Below are 24,200 nucleotides of genomic sequence, written 5' to 3' on the forward strand. Positions count from 1 at the left end.
GAAAAAGAAAATCTTATTATTTCACTGAAAAACTAGTGTCATCCAAAAGAGGGAAGGTGATAAATGAAGGAAATTACTTTCCAGAACCTTTAAAATAAACATTAGAGCTTACATGACTAGATGAAGTTCATAAGAGGCCCTATTTCACTTCCTTAAAAATAAAAATTGCTGGAGCGAGTCCAGAGAAGGGCAACGAAGCTGGTGAAGGGTCTAGAGCTTGAGTCTTATGAGGAGCGGCTGAGGGAGCTGGGACTGTTTAGCCTGGAGAAAAGGAGGCTGAGGGGAGACCTCATCGCTCTCTACAACTGCCTGAAAGGAGGGTGTAGAGAGGTGGGGGTCAGTCTCTTCTCCCAGGTAACAAGTGATAGGATGAGAAGAAATGGCCTCAAGTTGCACCAGGGGAGGTTTAGACTGGATATTAGGAAATTTTACTTCACTGAAAGGGTTCTCAAGCATTGGAACAGGCTGCCCAGGGAAGCGGTTGAGTCGCCATCCCTGGAGGTATTTAAAGGACGTTTGGATGAGGTGCTTAGGGACATGGTGTAGCGGTGGTCTTGGCAGTGTTAGGTTTACGGTTGGACTCGATGTTCTTAAAGGTCTTTTCCAACCTATACGATTCTGTGATTCTGTGAAAAATCGGACAAAATTAGCTTACCTCGCACATTACGAGCAGAAACTTCTGCTGAGAAAAATAAAACTTTTATGCAATGAGCAAAAGCTTTTGGATATACTAAACCTTTAATCCGGTCAATTAGAAAATTGCTTGATTTAACCATCTTCTAAACTAAAATAAATAGAATTCTGTGCCATACAAGTGACTAACCTTAATTTATTCGAAATTCAGCCAAATTCCATAAAGCCAACCGGTGATAAGACAGCATCTTGAGTTACACTGGGGGAGCAGACAGGCACTGAACAACTTTACAAGGCATTGGTCAAAGGTTCTGCTTTGTGGTTACAACTGTACTTTTTTGCATGCACATGGGGTTTAAGGAAAAGGTTACAAAAGGTATATTTTCTTACACTAATTGCATTTTGAAAATAAACATTGAGCTTTAGAGCATTACAGATATTTTTAGGGAATTTATACAATAAGAAGGTAAGCAGAATATATTCTAAGTATTAAGTTTTTATTCTTGGCTTACTGGCAGTGTCCTCCAATCTTTAAAAATGTAAGCCTTGAGTGCTGGTGTGACTTGCATAATTAAAAATATCTACAGGATGACCTGCAGACCAAGTGTAACAGTCATACTGTACCTTCTTCACATGGTCTAAAAAGACTAAGTAGCTCTCGGAGCACTTTCATCCATAGTTGTCAGAGTATATGACCATAGATTTAGCATACTAAACGTGAGTTTTATGACCATTTCATTTTATAGAAGGAGAAATAAAGTCATGTCTACATTAACAAGTACAGGAAGTTTTGCACTTACTCTGCTCAAAGCCAGCTGGACATGAGTTAGCCCTGGTTCAGAAAACACTCACCTGCATTAACACCACCATAAGTCAATACTAGGATATTATGCCTCATAGAAAAGTGACATAACTTGATTAGGATTGTACAGCTGATCAGCCACTGACCTAAGACAAAAAAACCCAGGTTTTTTGGTCCCACTCTGAAGTTCTAGTCGCTTTATTTATCATACACCAAATAGACCAACTGTTGTTACTAGACTATCTTACAGAAATAACAGATAAAACTCATTAACTTTTCCAACCACTCCTCCTACCCAAAGATCAGGGAATTTTTATAACCAGTAAAAGTCATGCTGTATAAGCAGGAAGAGGAGACTTACAGAAATAAAGGACTTGCTGCAAGCTACTACTGAAAGTTTAGACAGGTTCAAACAGCAGCTGGATAAACTCATGGAAGAAACATTCATTGAGAGCTACTAAAACCAAAGACACCTCTAGCTCAGGGAGTCTGAACTACACATAGCTAGAGGTTAGGAAAGCATCCTGTGGAAGTATCCCTATATGTTTCCCCTTTTCTCATATTCCTTCCTTAAAATCCACCGTTGGCCAGCACAGGAGATGATATAACAGGTTAAATGAAGCTTTGGTCTGATGCTAGCACAAAGTTTAAGTTTACCTTTTAAGGTAGGATTAAAACCTATTATTAAGCTATAGTTTTTCTCACAAGGTATTCTTACTACAAGCTAGTTGACAGGCTATCCCATTCTTGTGTAATTGGTCACTACCGTTTTATACTATTTAGTGGTATTTCTAAACAGGATTAATTCAGTGTTTGATTTAGTTTAGTGTACTTAAGCTCATGTATCCTTATGTTCTGTCTTTTTATTTGGTGTTTCCCTTATATTTATCACATCTTTTAAACGATGAAGAACTGAAGCCAAGTTTTAAGGCTGAGTTATGTACACTTTCCAAGTTTGTGGAATATGTACTGTCATTAATACAGATAAAATTTGGAGTTCAGATTTGGATTTCACCTTCTTCCAAGAAATATTTGGGTCTCCCAGTTTACACTGGTCCATTACCCAGATAAACTGAGGCAAGAAAACTGCAACCCTGGTTAAGGTTCTCCTCCCAAATGTCCTAAAACATTGCGAGTTTTGAATTACTGCATTACACATTACGACCAAACAATGTGTTTAAATAAGAACACAGAAACAGAGCCTTTCCTTCCCCAAACAAAATTTTCATTTTATATTCATTACTTTAGCTAAATCCTTTACTGAGCATTTGAATGAAGAATCTAATACGCTATACAAAGAAGAAAAATTCTTAAAGGTGTTTTGGAAGTAGACACAAAACTAATCAAACCTCATAAACCAGCATCAAAACCCCTTTTGTACTGTATCCTATTTGTTAAAATGCTTTCAAACTATTTGCAACACGCTACAGAATCTTCTATTTATTCAATATACAAAGTTCTCTAAACACCAGTGTCAAAGCATATTATAGCTTTATCTGACAAATCAATGTGATTGCAACACCAGAGTTGGCCCAGTTTCAACCCCAGCTATTGGGACACGCAGTATTACTCAACTGAAATACGAGTGTCTTATGGATTTGAGTCAAGGGAACTGCTCATTTCTTAAGTGTGTGGTAGTGTCGAAAACTGAAAGTCTGTAGATCTAAGGAAATGGCCTTTGAGGATTACAGGTGCATCTGCTAGCTCCAAGTCTAGGATGCTTACAGATATGAGCTGCTTTCCCATATACATGGGGAGAAAGGAAAAAAAAAAACCACCTCCTCAAAGTCTTTAAAACATATGTCAGCACATCACAACAGAGTTAGGGTTAGGACACCCACTCACTGAAGTCACCTGTATCCGACCTCCAGGAAAGGATTGTGGTGTGATACCGATGACTGGACAAGGTACTAAACCGATCCCTTTCCTTCAGTGCACGATCCTATGCATCAGCCTGGGGGCAAGGGAGAAGCAACAGCACTCTCTGCAAATGCCCAAGATGTTGATACCAACCTGGCAGGAATGAGACAGTCAAAGGTAGGCTGAATGAGCATCGCATTGAGAGCATGACACTTTGCAGCTCTGAAAACTGTTACAGAATTAAACGAAGTGAATGAATTCCAATGCCAACAGCTCACAGTATTTGCAGTCCAGTTTTGGAAAAAAGAGCTTAAACAGACTTCTTCATATTAAATGCAAGAATCCTTCCAGACATTAGAAAATACTGGTAATAAAGGATAGGTTAGCACCCCATCGCATCAATATGGGTTTTAAAAGTGAGAAATTGAAAAATAAAACCCGATTTACAGTTAATCTAGCTTAAATAATTTCTCCTTACTCTCCATACTTGTGGAGCAGGTTATGCCAACTACAGCAGGAACTTGAGTCGATGTGATTGACCTCGTTTAGCCTTCCACTTGTGCTTAAATGAACCTGCAAAACAGCAGTCTCCCCTCTCACATGGCATCAACATGTCTACAGTCTGAAAATTACTTTTAAAGTAAGAAAAAAAATTGAGCCATGAGAAAGTGGCTGTTATTTCTGAGAGCACTGTTCTCTCCAAACGTTAAATTGAATTAACTCCTAGCAAAAATAACTAACGAGATATATAACTGATGAGAAAACATCACTAAGGGCAAAGAAAAACATTTTAAGCTTCAACGTGTACTTGTGATCTGCCACTCTAGAATACTTTCTTTCAAAGTACCATTTTTGGAGACAAATCACAAACCAAAGCTTTAGAGCTCACATATCAGTTAAATATTCATGTGTAACTGAGATTTTCACATTACTTTTAAAACATTGAATAGTATAACACCACAAAAATGAAGATTAAAAAGATGGTTACTTGTTACTACATTTATTTTCACAAGAACATCACTTTCCGTTTATTAGCTGCAGTCTTCCCTTCCTGCTTATCTGCAAATCACTATTTTCCATCTCAGTTTCCTCTCCTCAAATTCTCTTCAGAAACAGAGGGAATTCCCTTACCAAGGAGAAATTCTGTAACAATAAGAGCAATAAACATGAAATGCTTTACAGGAATTCATAAATAGAGGTCCTTCTGTTGCTCTTGGTAGGACTACAGCTACAGGGTTCCTTACAAAAAGCAAATGCTTGAAAAAGAATAAAGGACTATTTTCCATGGGACTGAAACTATTCCAGAACCGAGTTGACTCTAAACTACCGAAGCTGTACATTCACTAACTTACCTGTGCTCTTCTCAGTCTTAACCACATTTCTTACCCTTAAGTTATCATATAATGATTTTCAGATCTGATTTTACATATAGCGCCACATTTTCTGATGGTCTTTTGGATTCAAGTATTCTCCCCACTACCCTGAATCTCTAAGGAAGCTTGCATGGATAACTTAGCCATCAGAAACTTTTCTCACATGTATTTCTCCACTGCTAGTTTCAACACTAAATTCTGTAGCGAAGTGGAAAAACACCCAATATCCTTTGAGTATCTTACAGCAACATAATCAGATGCTGGACCCTGCTCAAGTACACTAGTATACATATCATCATGATCAAGGTACTTACAGCAATAGCATCCACTGGTGTTTGCCATTTACCCTGAAGAAACTAAATACAGGCAAGAATGCTGAAAATTAAATAAACAGGGGAACCAAAATGAAAGGAAAGATAAGCATATAAATGCTACTTAGTTTTGCACCAAAAGTTTCTCTCAATTTATGTGGTCCAAGTGGCAGTTTATTAGCATCCCAAGATTTTGGGCTTGTATTTATACAGATTCATTTCTTTTCCTTCTCCCTCTGAACACCTCCTCTTCTTCTCTAACCCAAATATTTAATAATCCTTACTTCAATCAGAAAGGTATTTTAACCTCGCTTTTATCACTAGCACTCCCACACTGGGAATGCTATTTCTCTCTTAGCCACAATCAGCTGTGATTATCACCTGCTTAGCCCATAAGCACAGTACTAACTGTGATTTAAATGTATGATTTATATGGAAATAAACATTGTCTTCCAAATGATCATTTACCCCATCATAGTAATTACCTAGTTTTAAATGTCACTAAAGAAGTACATAAAAATGAAACTTATCTGGCAAAAGTTTCAAAGAAAATTGATACATTATATATTACATACTAACAGTCAACAGCTTTCCTAACTAGTACTAATCCTACTTCCAGCTACTGTTAATTTCCTATATTCTCCGAGTTCCTGAGTGCAAAGGAAACCTCAAAATTTAAAGCTTTCCAGGCATGTGTTCGTGATAGATCATTACAGAGTCACAGCTGGGGAGGAGGGGAACATGACAGAGGAACATCATCCTGTTTTAAGCCCCCAAAGTCAAGTTCTGCTGGAGGGATGGGTGAAAAAATTGGGTCACTTCTTAAACATAAGAAAAAGCATTAAACAATATAAGGCAATGAAAGTGTTAATGTTCATATAATCACCTATCCTATTCCCGAGTAGTTTCTTAATCAGAACTAACTTCCAATGTAACATACACTGCCCTTCACTTACATTCATTTATATGAATTCGTATTTCTAGAAGGGGAGGGAAAGGACTGCTTCCAAATTAACAATAAAATTGTATAACACTCTCTTCACATTATCTCCTTTCCAGTAACTAGGACAAAATCCAGGACTTTTCACCTGGCGGGATTTATAGTCAATTAAATCTCATCATACCTGCACAACCATAGAAAACAAAACTGCCAGTCAGGAGCAATACTTACAAGCACTTCAGCAGTTTTCTGTTTTATTTTTTATTTTAACTGTTCCACATCTAGGTACTAGACAGCGGCTGACCACAAACCAGCCAAGTGGTGCAATTATTCATACTATTGGTAATAATTGCGTCTGCATAGCTGCAGCATAAACCTGTAATTACACAGGCAGGATATCCCCAAGGCTTGGGAAACAGCATTAGTTTTACAATATGAATTTAACAAGCCAAAACTTATCCATGATTGAAAAAAATTTCAAGGAAAGCTTAAACCTTGCCAATTATAACTGAAAAACTAAAAATACATTGGGGACAAAAACCAGAATGTGAGGACAATGCTCACAATCTTTTTTTCAAGGACACAAGGCTGAAGAGGCATCCCATGGCATACAGTCCTGGAGAGAAGAGGAATCCAGGAGAGCTGGCTAATTTTCACAGATCACCTCCTGCAAGCTCAAGAATGGTCCATCATGATGAGCAGGAAATCAAGCAAAGGAGGCAGGAAGCCTGTTTGGATGAGCAAGGAGCTCCTGACTTAATCATAAAAAGGAAGCATAGAAGAGGTGGAAGCAGGGACAGGTGACCCAGGAGGAATAGAGAGACATCGTCCAAGCAACGGGGTTAGGAAAGCCAAAGCCCATCTGGTGACACAATGGACATGGACTGAAATACAAGAAATTTCACTTCAACGTAAGAAAAAAAAAAAAAAGACCCTTTTACTGTGAGGGTGGTCAACCACTGGAACAGGTTACTAAGAGATGTGTATGTAGTCTCCATCCTTGGAGATACTAAAAACACAAGTAGACGCAGTTCTGAGGAACCTTCTCCAGCTGACCCTGCTTTGAAAAGGCTGGTTGGACTAGATGACCTCCAGAGGTTCCTTCCAACTTCGACTTTTCTGTGATCCCACTTAGACAAGCTATAAAAATTGTAGGGTTTTTTCCCCAAAATAATCATTAAGTGTACTCTATATGCCCTATATATTGTGCCATAATGATTAATTTTTCACAGTTCTCATAAATTAAGCAAGTAATAGTCAGGGTGATTATACCTGAATTTGTATCACCAAGGTCAAAAGTGGAATACACCTTTACTTACTAAGCCCTCTAAAGCCTGAAAATTTTGTAGGAAAAAACATGACTACAGAAGAATACAGTCTATTCATGCTCCTACTAGGCATAGAAAGTTACATTTAAGAAAGTTTAAGAAAGCAGACCAGACAAAAAAAAAAATATTCCTGCCCCAATAGACATGGGTGTTTGTGTATATACACGTTACTGGAACACAGTTTTTGCTTTAGGGATATTCTGAAGAGAGAAAGGAAGGTTTCATTCATCTAGTAATGAAAGAAGTTTCAAGAATAAGGAATAATGGAACAAAAAGGGCTAAAATAGAGAAGAAATTAAAAAAGGGGAACAGGTGAGGGTGACTAACAATTAGGAGCTAAGAAACATTGATGCACATTCTCTAGATTCCTTAATAATTTATTAAATACTGCTAAATACATTATTATCCTGAAGTCTGCAGCATGAGAAGACAGAGCAGATCTGACGGGCAAAGCCAGAGGCAGCAGCGCTCACAAACTCTAGCTGACCAAATAGGGCAACACATTTCTGATCTTTGCCTGTACAAGGGGAAGATGAAGTTGATGAAGTATGGGCTGGATGAGTAGTGAGGTGGGTTGAAAATTGTCTGAATGGTCGGGCCCAGAGGGCGGTGATCAGTGGAACGAAGTCTAGTTGGAGGCCAGTAACTAGAGGTGTACCTGAGGGATCATTACTGGGTCTGACTCTGTTCAACATCTTCCTTAATGATCACCTGGCTGACAGTAAAGGCAAGCTCTTGTTACTCTGGCCCTTGGGTTATCCAACAACAAAGCCTCTGAGCGGGCAGTAGGCAGATGTCAGGCATCATGTTACCTGTGGCCAAGCCTGTAGTCCTCTTCCACTTACACAGTGAACTGGTGGTAGCAAGAGAAAATAAAACCTGAAGTTGTGTTTGAAAGCATATTTCATGATTAAGTTTTCTTTGACTGACAGTGACTTTCATTTTGTTTGTCTGTTCAGCTCTAACACATTTTTGTCCTTGACCAGTGAATGACCATTGTTCTGACTCAGTATGATAAAATACATGTTTCATGAGTACTTTAATTAGGTGGATTTGTGATGCATACAAACATCAAAACAGCATTTGTTCACCTTGGTGGAATAAGAACTGAATCCAAGCAGCCCTTTTCAACAAGATGGAGATAAACAGCCCATCAGTTGACAGCAAAAAACTGCCTAGCCAATTCAATGATGAAAAAAAAAATTATGTTCATCAGCAAGACTTGCAATAACACACTTGTCCCCAGGAAAGGCCTATTAAGCCAAGTACTTGTATATACCTGCAGTAAAAGTCATGCAATAAGAAATACACCTTTCACATATTTAAAAGGTGCTCTGATTTTTTCCTCATTTTTTTCTACTGCTGTAATTCCGTCAGTTAGCACTGACATTTACCAACTACCTATGACACAAAGAGAAGAGAGGAAAAAAATACAGCATATTTGGTGTTAGCTCATCTTAGATCCAAAAAATCTAAAATAACTTTACATAGCATATCTCTGTTTAAACAGCAGCATCCTCAAAAGTCACAAAGCACAGATGAATGGGAAAATGTAGGAATGTACCATTAGTGCTCTAAATGACATAAGTATTACATCTGATGGCACATAAAGGCTGTTCTTTTCTCTTCATTGGAGTCTCCTCCAAAATTTGCAATAATTAATAAATATTTAAGTTGATAAAAATACACAGTTAGTAAATCCACCATAATAAACAAAGTTTATTACAAGCCCTCCAATTCCTTAAGTTCAGCAGGATCCTTTAAGAATGTTGGCAAGGCTACATTGTGTTATATGCACAAAAATACTTTCATATTTCAGAAAAAATACATTATTAAAAAAATGTATTCCATCTTATCTAAGTTGAAACAATAGTAATGATCAGAGGATTGTGAGATTACACAAAACCCCACAATCCTATAGAGTATTTCAGAAAAAACACTTGACTTTCTCAGGGCTAACTGCTATAGTTAGTATGTGTGATATCATTTCAAGAGGTGGAAAGAGAAAATTAACCTATGTGTGATAACGTGCCTTTTACCAACTGCATGTTGGAATTAACTATTTTTTTAAAACAAGAAATTGGTATTTGATGTCAGCCTTTCTTAGTAAAAAGGCCACACTGAAAGTTAAGAGAGAAAAACGAGTTTGTTTCTGTTATTTCATCAAAATTCTTCCAGCAAACAGCATTTAAAAGATCCTGAAACTATGACCCTTAAAAAAAAAAGATTCATGAAATTCCATGGAAAATATAATGAAGTTAAGAAAGTAAACTATCTTTAACAATATATATTTGGTGCCTGATACATACACGCTCTGCCCAATTTTACAATTTCTGCTGAGAGCTCAGGTATCCGGCTTACTGTAAAACAGATGGCAAGTAAATCAACACACTAGAATACGTCTAAGCTGTGCGTGATAATACGGAGACTTACATCCCAGCTCACAGCTCCTTTAAAGCACAGCTCCTGCTCAACCCTTACAGTAGATATATGGTTTGATTAGTAGTGTCACAGGACCAAGATCAGTTAACTTCTAACACAAGGATACAAACAACACAGTGACAAATCCTACCTACAGCTACGCTGAATTTACAGGAAGATACGATGCCGTACTTCACTATGGATTTGCAGATAAACTCACACGGAGGATTTGGAAGGGTATTAAATAGTGCTTCAAAAATCAAAATCTTTCTGAAACTTTCATGAGTGTTTCAGTACCACACATGTTGCATTTATATTTAACACCATTTATAAAGCCAGATCAAAAACATTTCTAAAGGAAACCAACTTCTATAAAACAGATTTTACAAGAATTTCATTCTTGCAAAATTAGACGTGTAACGTACAAAAACCCTGCAAAAGAACAAATTGGTCTTAACGGACTCATATTGTTATATTTTTAACTACATTGATACATGAGTGGTTTCTGTCCATACCCTGATGTTCTTCTATGTACTATAAATTGAACACAAAACTGCTGAAGAAGAAACTTCACTTGTATTAAGATCATATTTTTCATATTAACCCCTCTGCTTTCTATCGAGAAGTCCTAACACCTCAAAAATCTTTAGAGATTATCAAGACAGAAATTACTATTTAACTATATGAGTTTAAAATATCTTCAGTATTGCTGGAAGCAATTATTAAGCACACAGCAGTCCTTATAATATTAGCAACATTGGTAGGTATCTATGCTACTGACTTTAATTTTTTAAAGCACTGAAGAGTTTTGAGATGTGACAGGTGCCAAAGGGACTACTAAGCTACCAGATTCTACCTGACTACTACTTCCCAGCACTGAAATAGCATCACAAAACCCTTCCTTTGTTACCACTTAAGTCAATATGGAAATATTCAGGATAAAAATATTATAAACACAACAAACTGTTGAATGACAAGCACAACCTGCAGGGAAAAAAAAAACCTTGAAGCCTACAAATATAAGCTTCGAGATGCTATGCTGAACATAAAGCAACAATTTATACTAAATATAAATACATTTCAAAGCTTTTCAGTAGTGATTCAGAAAATATTAAAGTAATTCACAGTTCCAGCTAGGCAATTTTTTTTCCTTATCTTATTCTGTGAGACGCCTGAGTGACCATGAATATAAAAAATACTCCAGGTAAATCACATAAACAAACCTAACTAATTGCAGTTTTTCTCTAAGAAAAGCTATTTTTCCTGAAGTTTCTATATTCAATTTTTAACTTCTTTTACAAATAACTACAGACTGCTTCACGTAGCTGATCTGCAGAAATGCTGCTGCTACAGCTATGGTACAATGGCTTTTTATGGAACTGGGCACTGCCCAATTCCATAAAAACGTAGAAATAGTGGTTTAGTAGACATAAAGCCCTTCTTATTAAGATGGAAACAGCCAAACACAGTAGGCGTCTTGCAAAACTCTGTCCTAAACTCCAGAATGTGAAAATTTCTCTCCTGGGAATTTTCAAGATTTAGGCATAAGGACAAAGAAATACTTTTTGATTAAAAAAAAAAAAAATCCCACTATAATTAACCCAATGAAAAAAATTCAGAGCAGATTTGAGAACACCAAGGACTTTAAATAACACTGCAGATAAGGTGCTGATCCACACCTTTTAAATACTTGGGAATATGAACTATAACCATTAACAACTTGAAGAAAATAAAACCAAGATTTCAAAGCGGATTTTCAGAGGGCCTTAGGGTCAATATTGAGTTTTTATGGGCCACCAAGCTCTGCCTTTGCATGTATGTGTGTGGCATGGAGGAGGGTAATAGAGAGGAATTTTTGGAACTAAATAGATTTAAGATATCTTTAAATACTTATTTATGATCTCCAACTTCTAAGAAGTTGGGATTGTTGATACAGACAGGAGAAAAATGCTGGCTTCTGAGATGGAGTGGGATGGAGCTAGGATCAAAAGCTCTTCAGGATAAATATAAATATTTAATACTGCCTTCCTTAAATTAGCAGTGACTACCACCATAAACTTTCTGAAAGTCGTAGGGCAACAGTTAATCCAAAAAGTTTCACCTATGAATTCAGAAAACCAAAAGGAAAAATATTAACATCAACTAGCAGTACCATATTGGGACAAAATGCAAAGATACGCTTGCTTTAAAGGGAAAAGCATACTCCTTTTTCTTAGCTTGGCGGTCTCAAAACATCAAAGGTTAAAAAGTATTTCTTGGTATGTACATAACTGTCAAATATAAATCTTGGTAGTTTATACTGTTCTTTACATAAATGATTATTTTTTTTCTTGCCAAATTCTGCATTCAAAATCCAGTGCATGGGCCAATAGGTGTACCTATTCTAAAATTACTAACCCATCTGTTGCTATTGATCCAGGGGTATAGATACCATGTGTACAAACTTTGTCATTTTTACTATGGAATTTTACTATGGGATATGTACAGTTAACATTTTAGCAACATCCCAACAATAAAGAAATAATTTGTGCCTGTGACTGTTTGGTTTATGAAAAAAAAAAAGTACACGAAGGACAGCTAAAGATGGAGAGGGAATTAGATGTTCTTTGCTTCATCCTGTTGAGACCTAAGAATTTCTTTTTTCCAGGTTTTCCTCCTTCCCTCAAGCATGTATTTTTTCATAACCAGTATGTTACAAAGTTAGCGGTCAACAACTGGCATCCAAGGGCTTGGCTCTCAATTAACCTGCACTTCACACAATATTGCAGAAAGAATGCAAATTGGGTATAAAAACAATCATGTAATATTGCAGAAGGAATGCAAATTGGGCATAAAAACAATCATGTACTCTTTTCACTGTTTTGTTCAGAGTTAAAGGACTTTAAATCATTGGAAAATTACAAAAACATTCCAAAAAAAGAACACCTCCAGCAAGCTTTCTTCTATTTTCAAAACCAAAAGACTGTGTACAGGCTTTGTTTCAGCCCTTCACAGAGATCAAAGACTGGCTAGTCCTTGGGAAATAACAGAGTTAAAACTCTGCCATTGCCCAGGTACATGTTCAAGGGAACCACATTGCTCCGTAAGTGAATGAACTTTTGAACACATTCATCAGGCACATAGAAATATGAACGTGTACAAGTTAGAAGAGATAAAATGATATTAAGTGGGAAGAAATAATAGAAGGATGACTATCACTTTCTCCTGGTCTGCCTCTTACTTCTAATATATCATAGATCTTCATTCTGAAAAGTCTTAGCAGCATTTTTCTTCTTCTTCTCTTCCATTCCTGTATGCAACTCTCATTCAGTAGATCATTTCCTTATATCCAAAAAGTTATTCCATTTATTCACCTGAAGTGTTATCTGATTTTTATTCAAATCAACTGCTAACATACTTCGAGTATTAGATGCTACTACCAAAAGACACCATCATTACTGTTCCCTCAGTACTATTTATGGGCCAGCTCCTGAGCAAGCATAAGGTCATTCAGTGGTAAATAGACTAAGGGACAGATGGGCAATTCTGAAACTTTAAATTGTAAAAAATAGCCATTTTTTATCCATACACCTATTTAATTCTCTTCTAATCCCTTCATAATTAATTTTTACATACTCACAGATTACCACAGCAGCAAAGAATCCCTACCATAAAATGGTCCTGGTGTCACCTGCCCCTCAGAATGCTACAACAGTAACAGGCAGCCAAAATCTGCAAGGTAAGTCATGTAAGTAAACAAGCAATGCAATGCATCAAGCAGCACCTCAGAATAAAAACTCAAATGAAGAGAAGAACCCATATAAGATTAATTCTCTTCTCATATAAAAGAAGAACTTATACAAGATTAATTGAAGGACTGTATTTTCAGTGCAATATCTGTGGATGAAATTACATTCTGCTAGCATTAATTACCCACACTGTTCTTAAAGGAGCTGAACATCAACTTCACGGCAACATGGATCTCAACAAATTTTTAGAGTTTGTCATCAGTGAAAAATTAAGTTGTAACTCAAGGACTAGTCCAAATTGATTCCATTTCACAAACAAACAGTTCTGTTTACAGTTTGATGGTACTTAACCAGCACAGCTATCCACAGAAAAGCATATGTTTCAGGGATCATGCTGCTGGATCCCCAGATCAGATGAAGATGATTCTTCATCTCCTTCCCCAAACTCTTCTGAGAATTTTTGACTACCTATTTCACTGTTGTTTCCAAAACTTTAGTGCTTTGCAGATTGGTCTACAACTTGCTCCTACATTCAGACTCAAGGTTGGCATTGATCTACACCTTTAACGTCTTCAGCCTAGTTTTCTAAGAAAACAGATGATAAACATGTTTATATTATCATATTGTCTATATGCCAGCCTCTCCTTAATGACTTGCAAACCACAAGCTCATTAACAGCTTATTAAAGAGGTAAAAGACCCAAATAAAATTAAGTCCTTCTACAGTTTAGGTTAAAACAAACAAACAAAATCAGCAGCTAGACAGAGAAGAGAGATCCAATAACAGAACTCCCAATGCTAAGGGAGGGGCAGGCATCACTTTTTATTCAGTTATTTAAATGTTTTGGTTCACCTGCCCAAGCTTTGGCAGATAAACGTTAGATACCTGTATTTACATTAACATTAATTGTCCTACATTCTCAGCAGAGAGAAATAAGCAACTCAAGAGATTCACTTTACGCTAATGAATGATCTATATGAATGATCTAGTAGAGGGCTCCTCCCCTCTTTGTCACAGATCAGTGAGCAAAATGCAGACGTATGGATTATTTGTATTTGAGTTCACTCATCTAGATCCACCTCTTTTACCTCTCATCTTACTTTTAGACAGTAACAGGATGCAATTTTGTTCTTCACAGATCCAAATAACTGTGTTCTGGTCCATAATCACAAACCCAAGGTGCTAGAGTAAAACAAGGCCAATGGTGTTAATAAACAGTATCTACTTGTAAAGCCAAGAATTATCCAAACTAGAAAACAAATGACAGAGAATGATTTAATTGTGGCATTATAGAGGAATTTCAAAATAAGGAAAAAAGAAAAAGCCAGTGCTCAGAAAATACTGGAGGAGACGATGCCTGAAGATTACGTTGCTCAGGAAGCATCAGAAGAGAGCACACTCTCTCCAGTAGCAGAGGGAAGAAAGCCATGCTTAGAGTCCTATTTCACCCTTCAAGTGTTTTTTCTCTACACCACCACTTTCCTACAGCAAGAGGCCACCCCAAAAGGTCTTCTCTAAAAGCTTGCTTTACACCTTGTTTTTGTTCTGACATTCCAGTAACGTTACAGTCATGACATGCCTTTACACAAAAATGTGAGCACATGTAACTGGATGTGTCATTCTAAAATTCATTTCCACGCTAACACAAATTCTACCTACAGACACAACCTCCCATCATGTTAACAAGAAAATATTTCAAAGAGCTAGAAACAAAGGTAATCACCTCTAGGCAATTTACAACGTCTCATCCAGTTCAAATGCAGCATCAGAATGCATCCTCTCACTTGTACAAAATACAAATGGAATAATTTAAATGAATTCTATGCCGTACACTATCTGAAGTCTACTTTCTGGTCACCAAGAAATGCATTTATTCACATGAACAAAAAATAAAGATTTGTTGACCTTCTCTAGCAGTCAGAAATCCGAAAATGTTTTCTTTTCCTGAAAGAAAGTTTGATATTAAGGCAGGTGGCCAGACTAACTTATAGTATTAGTGAATGCAGCTGTGATCAAAACTTTAAGTTTTATGGAAATTGAGAAGAGTTGAGTACAGACTTAACAGTGAATTTCCTAGATACTTTCAACACACTCTTTTTTGTTGCATTCCATCGCAGGGCCCTGGTTTAAAAGTATGTGATGATCCCTATAAAAGAACCATTACTTAGATTTAACTACATAAAACGGATCCAGAGAATGTAAACAAAGTTCCCTTTATTGTAACCACAATTTGATTCCATTAAGCCCAGAAGCAATATATATGGACATACATCAGAATAATTTGTCTTTGGAATTCCTGCACCACCTTGACCCCAAAGACCTCATGCAGTTCTACTTCTGAGACCACTTAACCTAGTTAAAAAAAAAAAAAAAAATTTTTTTTTTTTTTATTATCTCTGTTCACATTAGAGTTTTGAGGAACACTGCAACTGAGACTTCCTCATCGCATTCTGGTCTTTTTTTGCTGAGGAATGAGGCAACTTTGGCTGTTGTTAGAGCTCCCTTCTCCACCTCTCCTTTTTTACCTTCTCCTTTTCCCTTCACATTTTATTCTCCTCTCTTCCCTTCCATCCAGCCTTCTTTTCCATTCTTCAATTCTTCCATCAACTTCTCCTGTCCTATATCCTCTCTCTCACACTGCTTCATCTACACAAGTCTACGCACCTGTTTCAACCTTTGTCAAGGGTTATAAGTTGGGAGACTGGAAAATCTGAAGAAGATGCGGTGGGTTGACCCCAGCCAGTGGCTATGCATCCGTACAGCTGCTCACCCCCTCACCTTCCCCCAGTCCATGCTGCCCCCACAATGGGATGCCATCCCAGCACCATCCCGTACAAGAGTCAAGTCATTTAACGTGCTGTGGATTACCGAGCAAATAGGAGTCTACTCCAACAAAACACAATTCGATATAGGTCTCCAAGTAAAGGTACATATTTCAGAGAAAAATACACACCATACCTGCAAAATGGACAACGCTCTAGAAGACAACACTGAAAAGAAGTTAAGATTTAGAGCAGCTATTCAATTTAATAGGCGTGCTCAGTACAATAACTCAAAAGTGTTTAATGAGATCACCAGATGCAAGAGCAGAAAGTTATTTCACCTCTTTATGCCTCATTTGTGATACAGATATTGAAATCGTGTGCCCAGTCCCAGGATCCACTTCTAAAAACAGAGAAACAAGTTATTGACTAGAAAATATATTTATAGCAAAACACAGATAGAATCCAACTTGTCTAGCTCAGCAAAAAAACAAACATCAAGAGGTGACCCAATATCCTAAGGAAAGTATATTTCCTGAAGGAAGATGCATAAAAGAGTGGAGACAGCCAAAGTGACTGTAAATCAACACCAGGCACACTCAAATTTGATTTAATACAACTACTTCTTAAGTGATTGATTAATTAATTAAACAGAATACCAAGAGACATGGTAGATTCATTATCTTTTCATGTTTTAAATCCAATCTGGATTACATTTTGGAAGAAAAGTTTTAGTCAAACATTCACTAACATTTTAGGTGGAAGTACTTTTTAACAGGGATAACTGATATAATAGGTTAAGCCAGATAAGCTAAAATACACTTTTGGCCTTTAAATGCATAAACTGGAGACACGTCCAATGGCTGAGTTAGAGCATAAGGAAGCCTGAGAGATCCATGGATTAATTAGAAGACATTCAGAATGAATGCAATACTGAAGTTCAAGGAAGTGAAATACGGTATCGCTTAGGGAAATCAAGTTGTACAGAGGAAATAAGTAGGAGGAAATATGTATTGGGTTACCCAGAACATGCAAAGGAAGCACCTCATAAATATGGTAACTAAATGAAAAGGTGGTGGTACAGTCTGCTTTCTGTGGAGAAATAAAAAAGATGATGCAGACTGACAATGGAGAGAAGTAGGAGGACACTACACAAGCAACAAGAACTGCTGATGTGTAAAGGTACTCTTTTGACTGTGGTCACTGTACTGGAAACACAAGGTATTTGCAAACTGTAAAGAGACTGCTTAGAAATCATAAAAAAATTAGTAACCAACTTAGTAGCATCTCATTACATTATACATTTGATAATTTTAGCATATGTAATAATCTCAAGAAATAGCAATTTTTATGAATTATTTTTTCTTTAAAGAATAAGATTAAAGGGTGTTTTCATATAAATCTAAGCAAGCAACTGTTTACTTAGTTTCAGTGTCAAGCAAAACAACAAGCAAATTTATTATTAACATGTTTTCTGACTAAACATATAAATAAAGGTTTCAAAAGTTCCCACTAAATTTGTTAGAAACTGGATCAGGCCCAAACTAAACCTAGCAAGAATTAAACCTAACAAATTAAGCGACCTAAAAAAAACCCACCAGCATTTATTATTCAAAAAGCAGCTATTCTCATTTGTATAACTCTTAACATCTTCAAATCTTTCTCATTTTTTAAATATTAGTGTCCATATTTAGAAACTTAAACAGATTTGGACTCATTTGCAAAAGTGCTGAGCATTTGCAATTTGCCATGAAAACACTGGGAAGTGCCAGAGCTCCACACCTACGGAAGTCTTACCACATTTCTGTAGATGTCCAAATATGGATTTATCTATTGAACTTCAGGCACCCGCAACTGAAAAAATGTGGCTTTCGTTTATAATTCTATTACATATTAATTTTTATTGCTTTGATACTGTAATTGTAGTTATTACTTCAGCATCTCTCCTACACTACGCTATCTTAGGATAATCATTGGTTTAAATATCAGTGGACCAAACTGTTTTCATTCATTCCAATACTTCTTTCACATGTTAATACTTTTTAAATTAAACCATTCCCCCTAAACTGACATCACAGATTTAACAGTTACTTCCTGATTAGAGAGGAGAGGAAGATGAATAACTCGGACTTTTCAGATATGTATGAGAAATTTTTCAAAGTATACCTCTTGAACCCCAAACTCCCAACAGTTAAATAATTATAAACCAGATAGGTCTTTACACAGAAGTTTTATCATATAATTATGATGCTGATCATTTAGAACTATCCAAAATGTCTCCAGCATTTTTAAAAAGCTAAGCAAAGTTATTTTTAAAATCAAACATATGTGCTTTTTTCTGTTTATGTCTTCGGAAAGAACATTCTGTATAATGAAAAACATGACCAAATTTTTCACAGTACATCACTATAAAACCCTATAATTGACTTTTTGGGTTGGTTTACTCTATATCTATTTTTGTCCATGTAGAAAACAGCAATGATGTGGCGAAAAGACCAAAATGTAGGTCCCATTGCAGGATAAGGCTCCATCCTGATTAGTGAAGAAGTATCATGTTTTCCCTGGGAAACATGCCCATTTTGTAAAAGGGAATTCAGTCCACATGAACCTCCTCTTTAGAGAAAAAAAAAAAAAAAAAAAATCAGTCCTTTTAAGCAGCACAGACTCTAGTGATTGCTCTCAGCTTTGGCTGAGAATGACTCAACAGAGCCTTTCCATTAAACAGAATGCAACTCTGCTGATTAAGTTTATTATAAGTTGTCCCAATATGAATTTCCTGCTTTTCAACAATATTCTTCAATGCTTAGAGCTAAGATTTGCTTGTATTATTATTTTAGTTCAACCTGAAATGAAAAAATGTTTAACATCAACTATTTTCTTTTTCCCAGAAGAAAAACTCTAAAAACAACACAAATACAAGTAGGGTGGTGAGAATATATTCACCATTTCAATTGCTACTGAGATGACTATGAATATAACTCAATGCAAACAAAAGTCAACTTCAAATAGTAAGTCAGAAAAAACAAATACCTGCAACTAAAAGAATTTCTCATTTTAAGTATTATCCGCCCACAAAAATGAATTTAGATTATACATTTTATTTTACATACTATTCTCATTCCCCTTTGACTGTCCTTTAAGCTCTATTATCACAGATTACTTACATGCCCCAATCACAGCGTATGAAGAAACCGTGCAGACACATTTCCAAAGGAGTTCACAAGCCAAAGAAAAAAAAAAAAATCTACTTCTTTCAGAGTTAATTAAAATAAATCACGTGGCATTAAACTTTGACTTAAAAGTTTGAAGAAAATACTGTTATCTTGCAAGTTGTTTAACAGCAAGATATGCCATAATTGCTCTGAGGTAAATCTGAGGTAGAGAAATTGAAGATGACATCTAAATCACAAGCTTGGGGAATAGGGAACATACCATCCACAGTCAAAACGAGAGGATAGGTTTAAGAGGAAAGGTGAGTTATTTCCTTTAGCTCAGAGACTGAGTTAAACTGCAGCTGCGGTCACTAATATTGTCACTAATATTAGAGTCACCCATGATTTCAAAAAATCTAGGGTCTGATCCCAAAATCAGAAGTTTCAACAAACCAGTTTGAAGTGCTAGAAGTCAGGTGTAGTTTCTCTATTGAGGTAGGAGTCTCTTTAATGGGCTGCTCTTACAAATGTAATACCTACAGGAGATTATCCTACCCTAGCCAAGCCTCACTGAATTGTTTCCACAAGCAAAAATGTTGATTTACAAAAGTGAATATAGGATCTATTTCAAAGATGAAACGTGATGAATGTCATATAAGACCTTAGGATTGACTGATGGATTGGTTTTGCTTCTTTGTTTTTTTAATTACTGAAGGAAAAAGAATGGCGACAAAGCTTGCCCTAACAACATTAAAAATTCTTAGCTATACTTATTTGAGAAGTTTTAATGATACAAACATTATACAGAAATGTAATAGAAGTATACAGTCAATTTCAACTAAAATATCATAAAGTGGTTGTACTCTAAGAAAAAACAATTAAGTCAGCATGTTTAAAAAGCAGGAAAGAAAAAAAAAAAAACACACATCTGAGATTTAGGTCCAGCTACACAGCCTAGAAGAGAAGCTTTGATTCAATAACAACACTATTTTACACCATTCACACAAAACAATGTAAAAGTACTTTAAAGACCTGCCCCAGTGACATACACCGCGCAAGTACAGCAGCACACATTTATGGCAAAGATTCTGACGGGAACATCAAAGTAACAGACAGCACTTCATGGCCCTGTTCTCCATCAGTTTGAGTATGAAATACTTAACCTATGGGTGAAGCATGATGTTTCTGAGGGGGACCAAATACCTACGTCTAAGTGAGTCAACCTATGCTTCCTTCAAAGGCAGTGAAGAGAAACGTATTATGATTCAGCTGGCTGATTTTAGACACTTATTTTCAAGTGAATCACTAACTAAAATGGCTTATTTCTCTCTGCTGGCTATAGAAAGAAAGGTTATGCTTACTTTCTCAGGTGCATCCACTGACAACGCAGACGTGAAGTTAATGAAATGAATCCTTCTTGCAACAACTATTTAGCCATAAGTGAACAGGAAGAGAAGATGCATGCCTGGTTAACCAGAAATAAAAAAAAAAAACAAACCAAAACAAAAAACTACTGAAGAGTTACAACAGAAGTTTCTGCCACCAGTGAGAGGTTTCCCACCAAGGAGGGACATGCACTCCAACAAGACCCATCCTCTATCCAGGGGATGCTACAATGAGAACCAGCAAGGTTCAGACATACACTTTCCTGGAACTTCAAGACAGTCAAAGCAGTCCTCACCAACAGACCCAAAAGATCTTGAAACTAGAACCACCCCAGTATTTTTAAAAATCTATCCAAGTCTAGGGGGTTAAAATATTCTGGGTAACAGAAGGATTCGGAGAGGAAACACACTAAATCCTTCTCTTCATCCAATGGAAAGATTGTGCTCAGTCCTGCTCTCACACAGAAGACATTTCTGTTGGAATTCACAACAAAATCTATTGATCTGTGGATATTTTTTAATGACTGAAAACATCATACGCCTTTAAAGCAAATCTCTCACTTGTCGATATCAATCTGAAACAACTGTGTGGCAGATAAAATACTGAATCATTCAATCAACATGAGATGCAAGTGCCATAAGTCAACAGGAAAAGGGTTACAGAACTATTCCGTCTGTCAGTGTAGAATCTTTTGATGATACCATTAAAACCATGAGATACCGTATTGTCACACATCACCTGTATGTCATGGCCCTGATGGAAAGCAGAAAGACTTCATGAAGCCTCTTCACTCTCTCCACTGAGTTCCGAAGAATGGAAATGCTTGTTTCCTTCTAGGATGTAGCCCCACTCTCAGCTTATCCACTAACTGAAAGAAATAATCTTCCTACAGAATGTACTTATATTATGTAACTCATTTGCAGTTGGTGATGTTGAAGACAAGTTAGCAAGACAGAAAGATAAGCCAAGGGCAGCCCTAGAAAAGACTAAATAGGAGATTCTAAAATTTCCACTAACCTGCCTTACAAGTGTAACATCCACCAATATTAAGTACATCTGCTATTTAAAAAGGGAAGATGAACTCACCGATCTCTCAGTATCCCTCTCCAGCACTGTTTGTAGTGTTAAGAAACAAGGTTTAATGCAATTGCACTGACCAGCCATCTCCCACCCCCATCACTCTTAATTTTGTCAAGTTTTGCTGAAATGGGCCAATAAGTAAAGTGATGCAGGACACAGTGACGCAGAAGTTCTGTAAAAATAAACTGTTGTGTAAAGAAAAGAGCCTTAAATTAGCTGTGATCCAGTTCCCTTGCCAAATCAAAGCAGTAAAGACTAGAGCTGGAGCTTCTGGACAAGAGAAAAGTAGGACTCAAATATCAAGAAAAATAAGTCATTGAATAATTTGTTCAATGGTTTTATAACTGAATGCTTACATGGACAACAATTATGTGTTAGTACTCAAACATGTCTTGGATCCTTGACAGCTAGTATTCAAACATGTTTTGAAAGAAATACAAACCTCATGATCTGAGGTTTAAAATTTTATCTTGGTATTAAGGATTACAATAAGACCACCTCAGAAAGCTGATTATCCCATATATCTACTGCAAATTTTCTTTCATCTTTCTCTAAAAACATGTGGCAATGGCCATAATACAACACAATACCTCAGGTTAAAGTTGAATTAAAGAATTCCAAAATTCCTGTTATATATAACTTATGAAATATGCTTGTCGTTCAGAAACTTAAATCACTAACTGATGGTCGGGTGGGTTTTTTCCTCCCCATATGAGCAGGCTATTGCACAGCTGTCCTCTTTCACAATTCTTATACTTTCTTCTTAAGTAACCAATTTTGGCCACTGCTATAGACAAAATACTGAAATACGTCAACAAGTGACTCAATACGGGTTTGTTATAACAAGGCATAAATTCCTCCTGATTAAACACTTTGTTTAAATTTTAACAACATTATTTTCTTGCTACTTCTAAAAAAAAAAAAAAAACCAACACCACAAACCACCCGTATTTATATTTGCATGATACTTATTTGAAACTACTAATGATGCCACACATATCCCCGTATTATGCTACTTGTCTTGCTCAACCCATGTTCCAGGCTTTTCCAGAGATTAGCAAGTACATCTGGCTACAGTGTTTTCAGTTTTACATGCTTTCAAAATATTCACACTGATACAATAATTAAGCAAATAAAAAAAAAAATGTAACAGCATTTTGGAAAAGTCAAAATGAATTTGCTATTTAAGAGAGGTTTGTTATTAGCCTTATACTATTACATCAGACTTATACTATTACATCAGTAACATCAGACACTTAAAAGGTCCATAAATTCTATGCATCGAAATAAACGTTATTTTCCTTTTAAACAAGAAAAGGATAACAATGTCACCTCAAATGTCCTCCTCAGCCTCGTTGTAATGCCAGGCCACTTTCGCCGAATATACAGATAAGCATGCATATATACTGCGTAGGCTATCCCCCCAAAAGGTTGTCATACAAGGAAAATTTCATCCTACCATCCAGCCCTGTAAAGTAATTTCTAAAAATATAAAAATACATTTGACAATTGCTGATCTGAATTTTCAGTGCCACTTGAAAAAAAATCAACAGACCACCTTAAAAAGTTTTTTGGGGATGGAGAGTGTTCACAGGCAGCAGGGGGAGGAAGAGAAGTCTGCAGTTAAACATGCCTTACTACAGATACTCCTTTTTAAATCTAAGAAATATAGGTAGGAAAAGCAGCTCAATTACCTTGTTATCACACTGACAGAGGCGTAGGCTTTTAAATAACCACATGGCGATGCAGAAATCAGGCCACAAAACGGTTACCTCAAAAAACTCTTGAATGGATGAGAAAGAGGAAGGGGAAGTTAGAAATTTTTACCTACTACCTCTGGAAATAATCAGGATTCAGGGAAAATAGGACTGAGTTTTATGCAACCATTAAAGAACCACTTACAATACATGTGGTCCTTCTGTAATCCAAAAACACGGTATCAACGCTTTTGAATAGACTTCTGAATATACTTTGGATGTGATTAGATACATTTGCACCAATCAATCTTTCAAAAGGAAGTTTTGATTTACTAGTCTACTGTGTTGAAATGTTCAAAAAAGAAAACACTAAGTGTTGGAATATAATCATCATAAATCTGTGACGATATAAGGATAAATCAGTCCAGATGGCAGTGTGATAACATTTTGTGTTTCTAATCTATAAAAAGATGTATAAAGTTCACCCTCGGGCATATTTAAAAGCGTGGTTGAAATCTAAGATGATAAATGCTGGATTCAAAACTGAAATTTAAAAAAAAAAAATCGCAAATAAGTGTTTAATAACAGATACACACATTATGGTTTCAGTATATTTTGCCTGTCTATCACGTTAAGAGTTATTATAAATTATCATCTACAATGTTATATTTTGAAACTTTACTGGAGCTTTTTTATTATTAAGCACACCTTAAGGCTTAATTTTGTT

At 36.3% G+C, this 24,200-nt stretch overlaps 1 protein-coding gene across 7 annotated transcripts in view; it reads right to left on the reverse strand.

Moving 5' to 3' along the window:
* The window catches only part of SUPT3H (SPT3 homolog, SAGA and STAGA complex component), a 288,464-nt gene that overhangs the window by 202,549 nt on the left and 61,715 nt on the right, over positions 1 to 24,200 (reverse strand). The window contains exon 1 of one of the 7 annotated variants that reach the window (XM_075497786.1): positions 23,471 to 23,515. The exons of the other annotated variants lie outside the window; for them this stretch is intronic. The gene's annotated coding sequence lies outside the window, so the exon portion shown is untranslated. Of the gene's footprint in view, positions 1 to 23,470; positions 23,516 to 24,200 lie in introns of those variants that run through there. 7 annotated transcript variants of the gene reach the window in all.

Source organism: Mycteria americana, chromosome 3, assembly GCF_035582795.1.
Source record: "Mycteria americana isolate JAX WOST 10 ecotype Jacksonville Zoo and Gardens chromosome 3, USCA_MyAme_1.0, whole genome shotgun sequence".
Lineage (NCBI taxonomy): Eukaryota > Metazoa > Chordata > Aves > Ciconiiformes > Ciconiidae > Mycteria > Mycteria americana.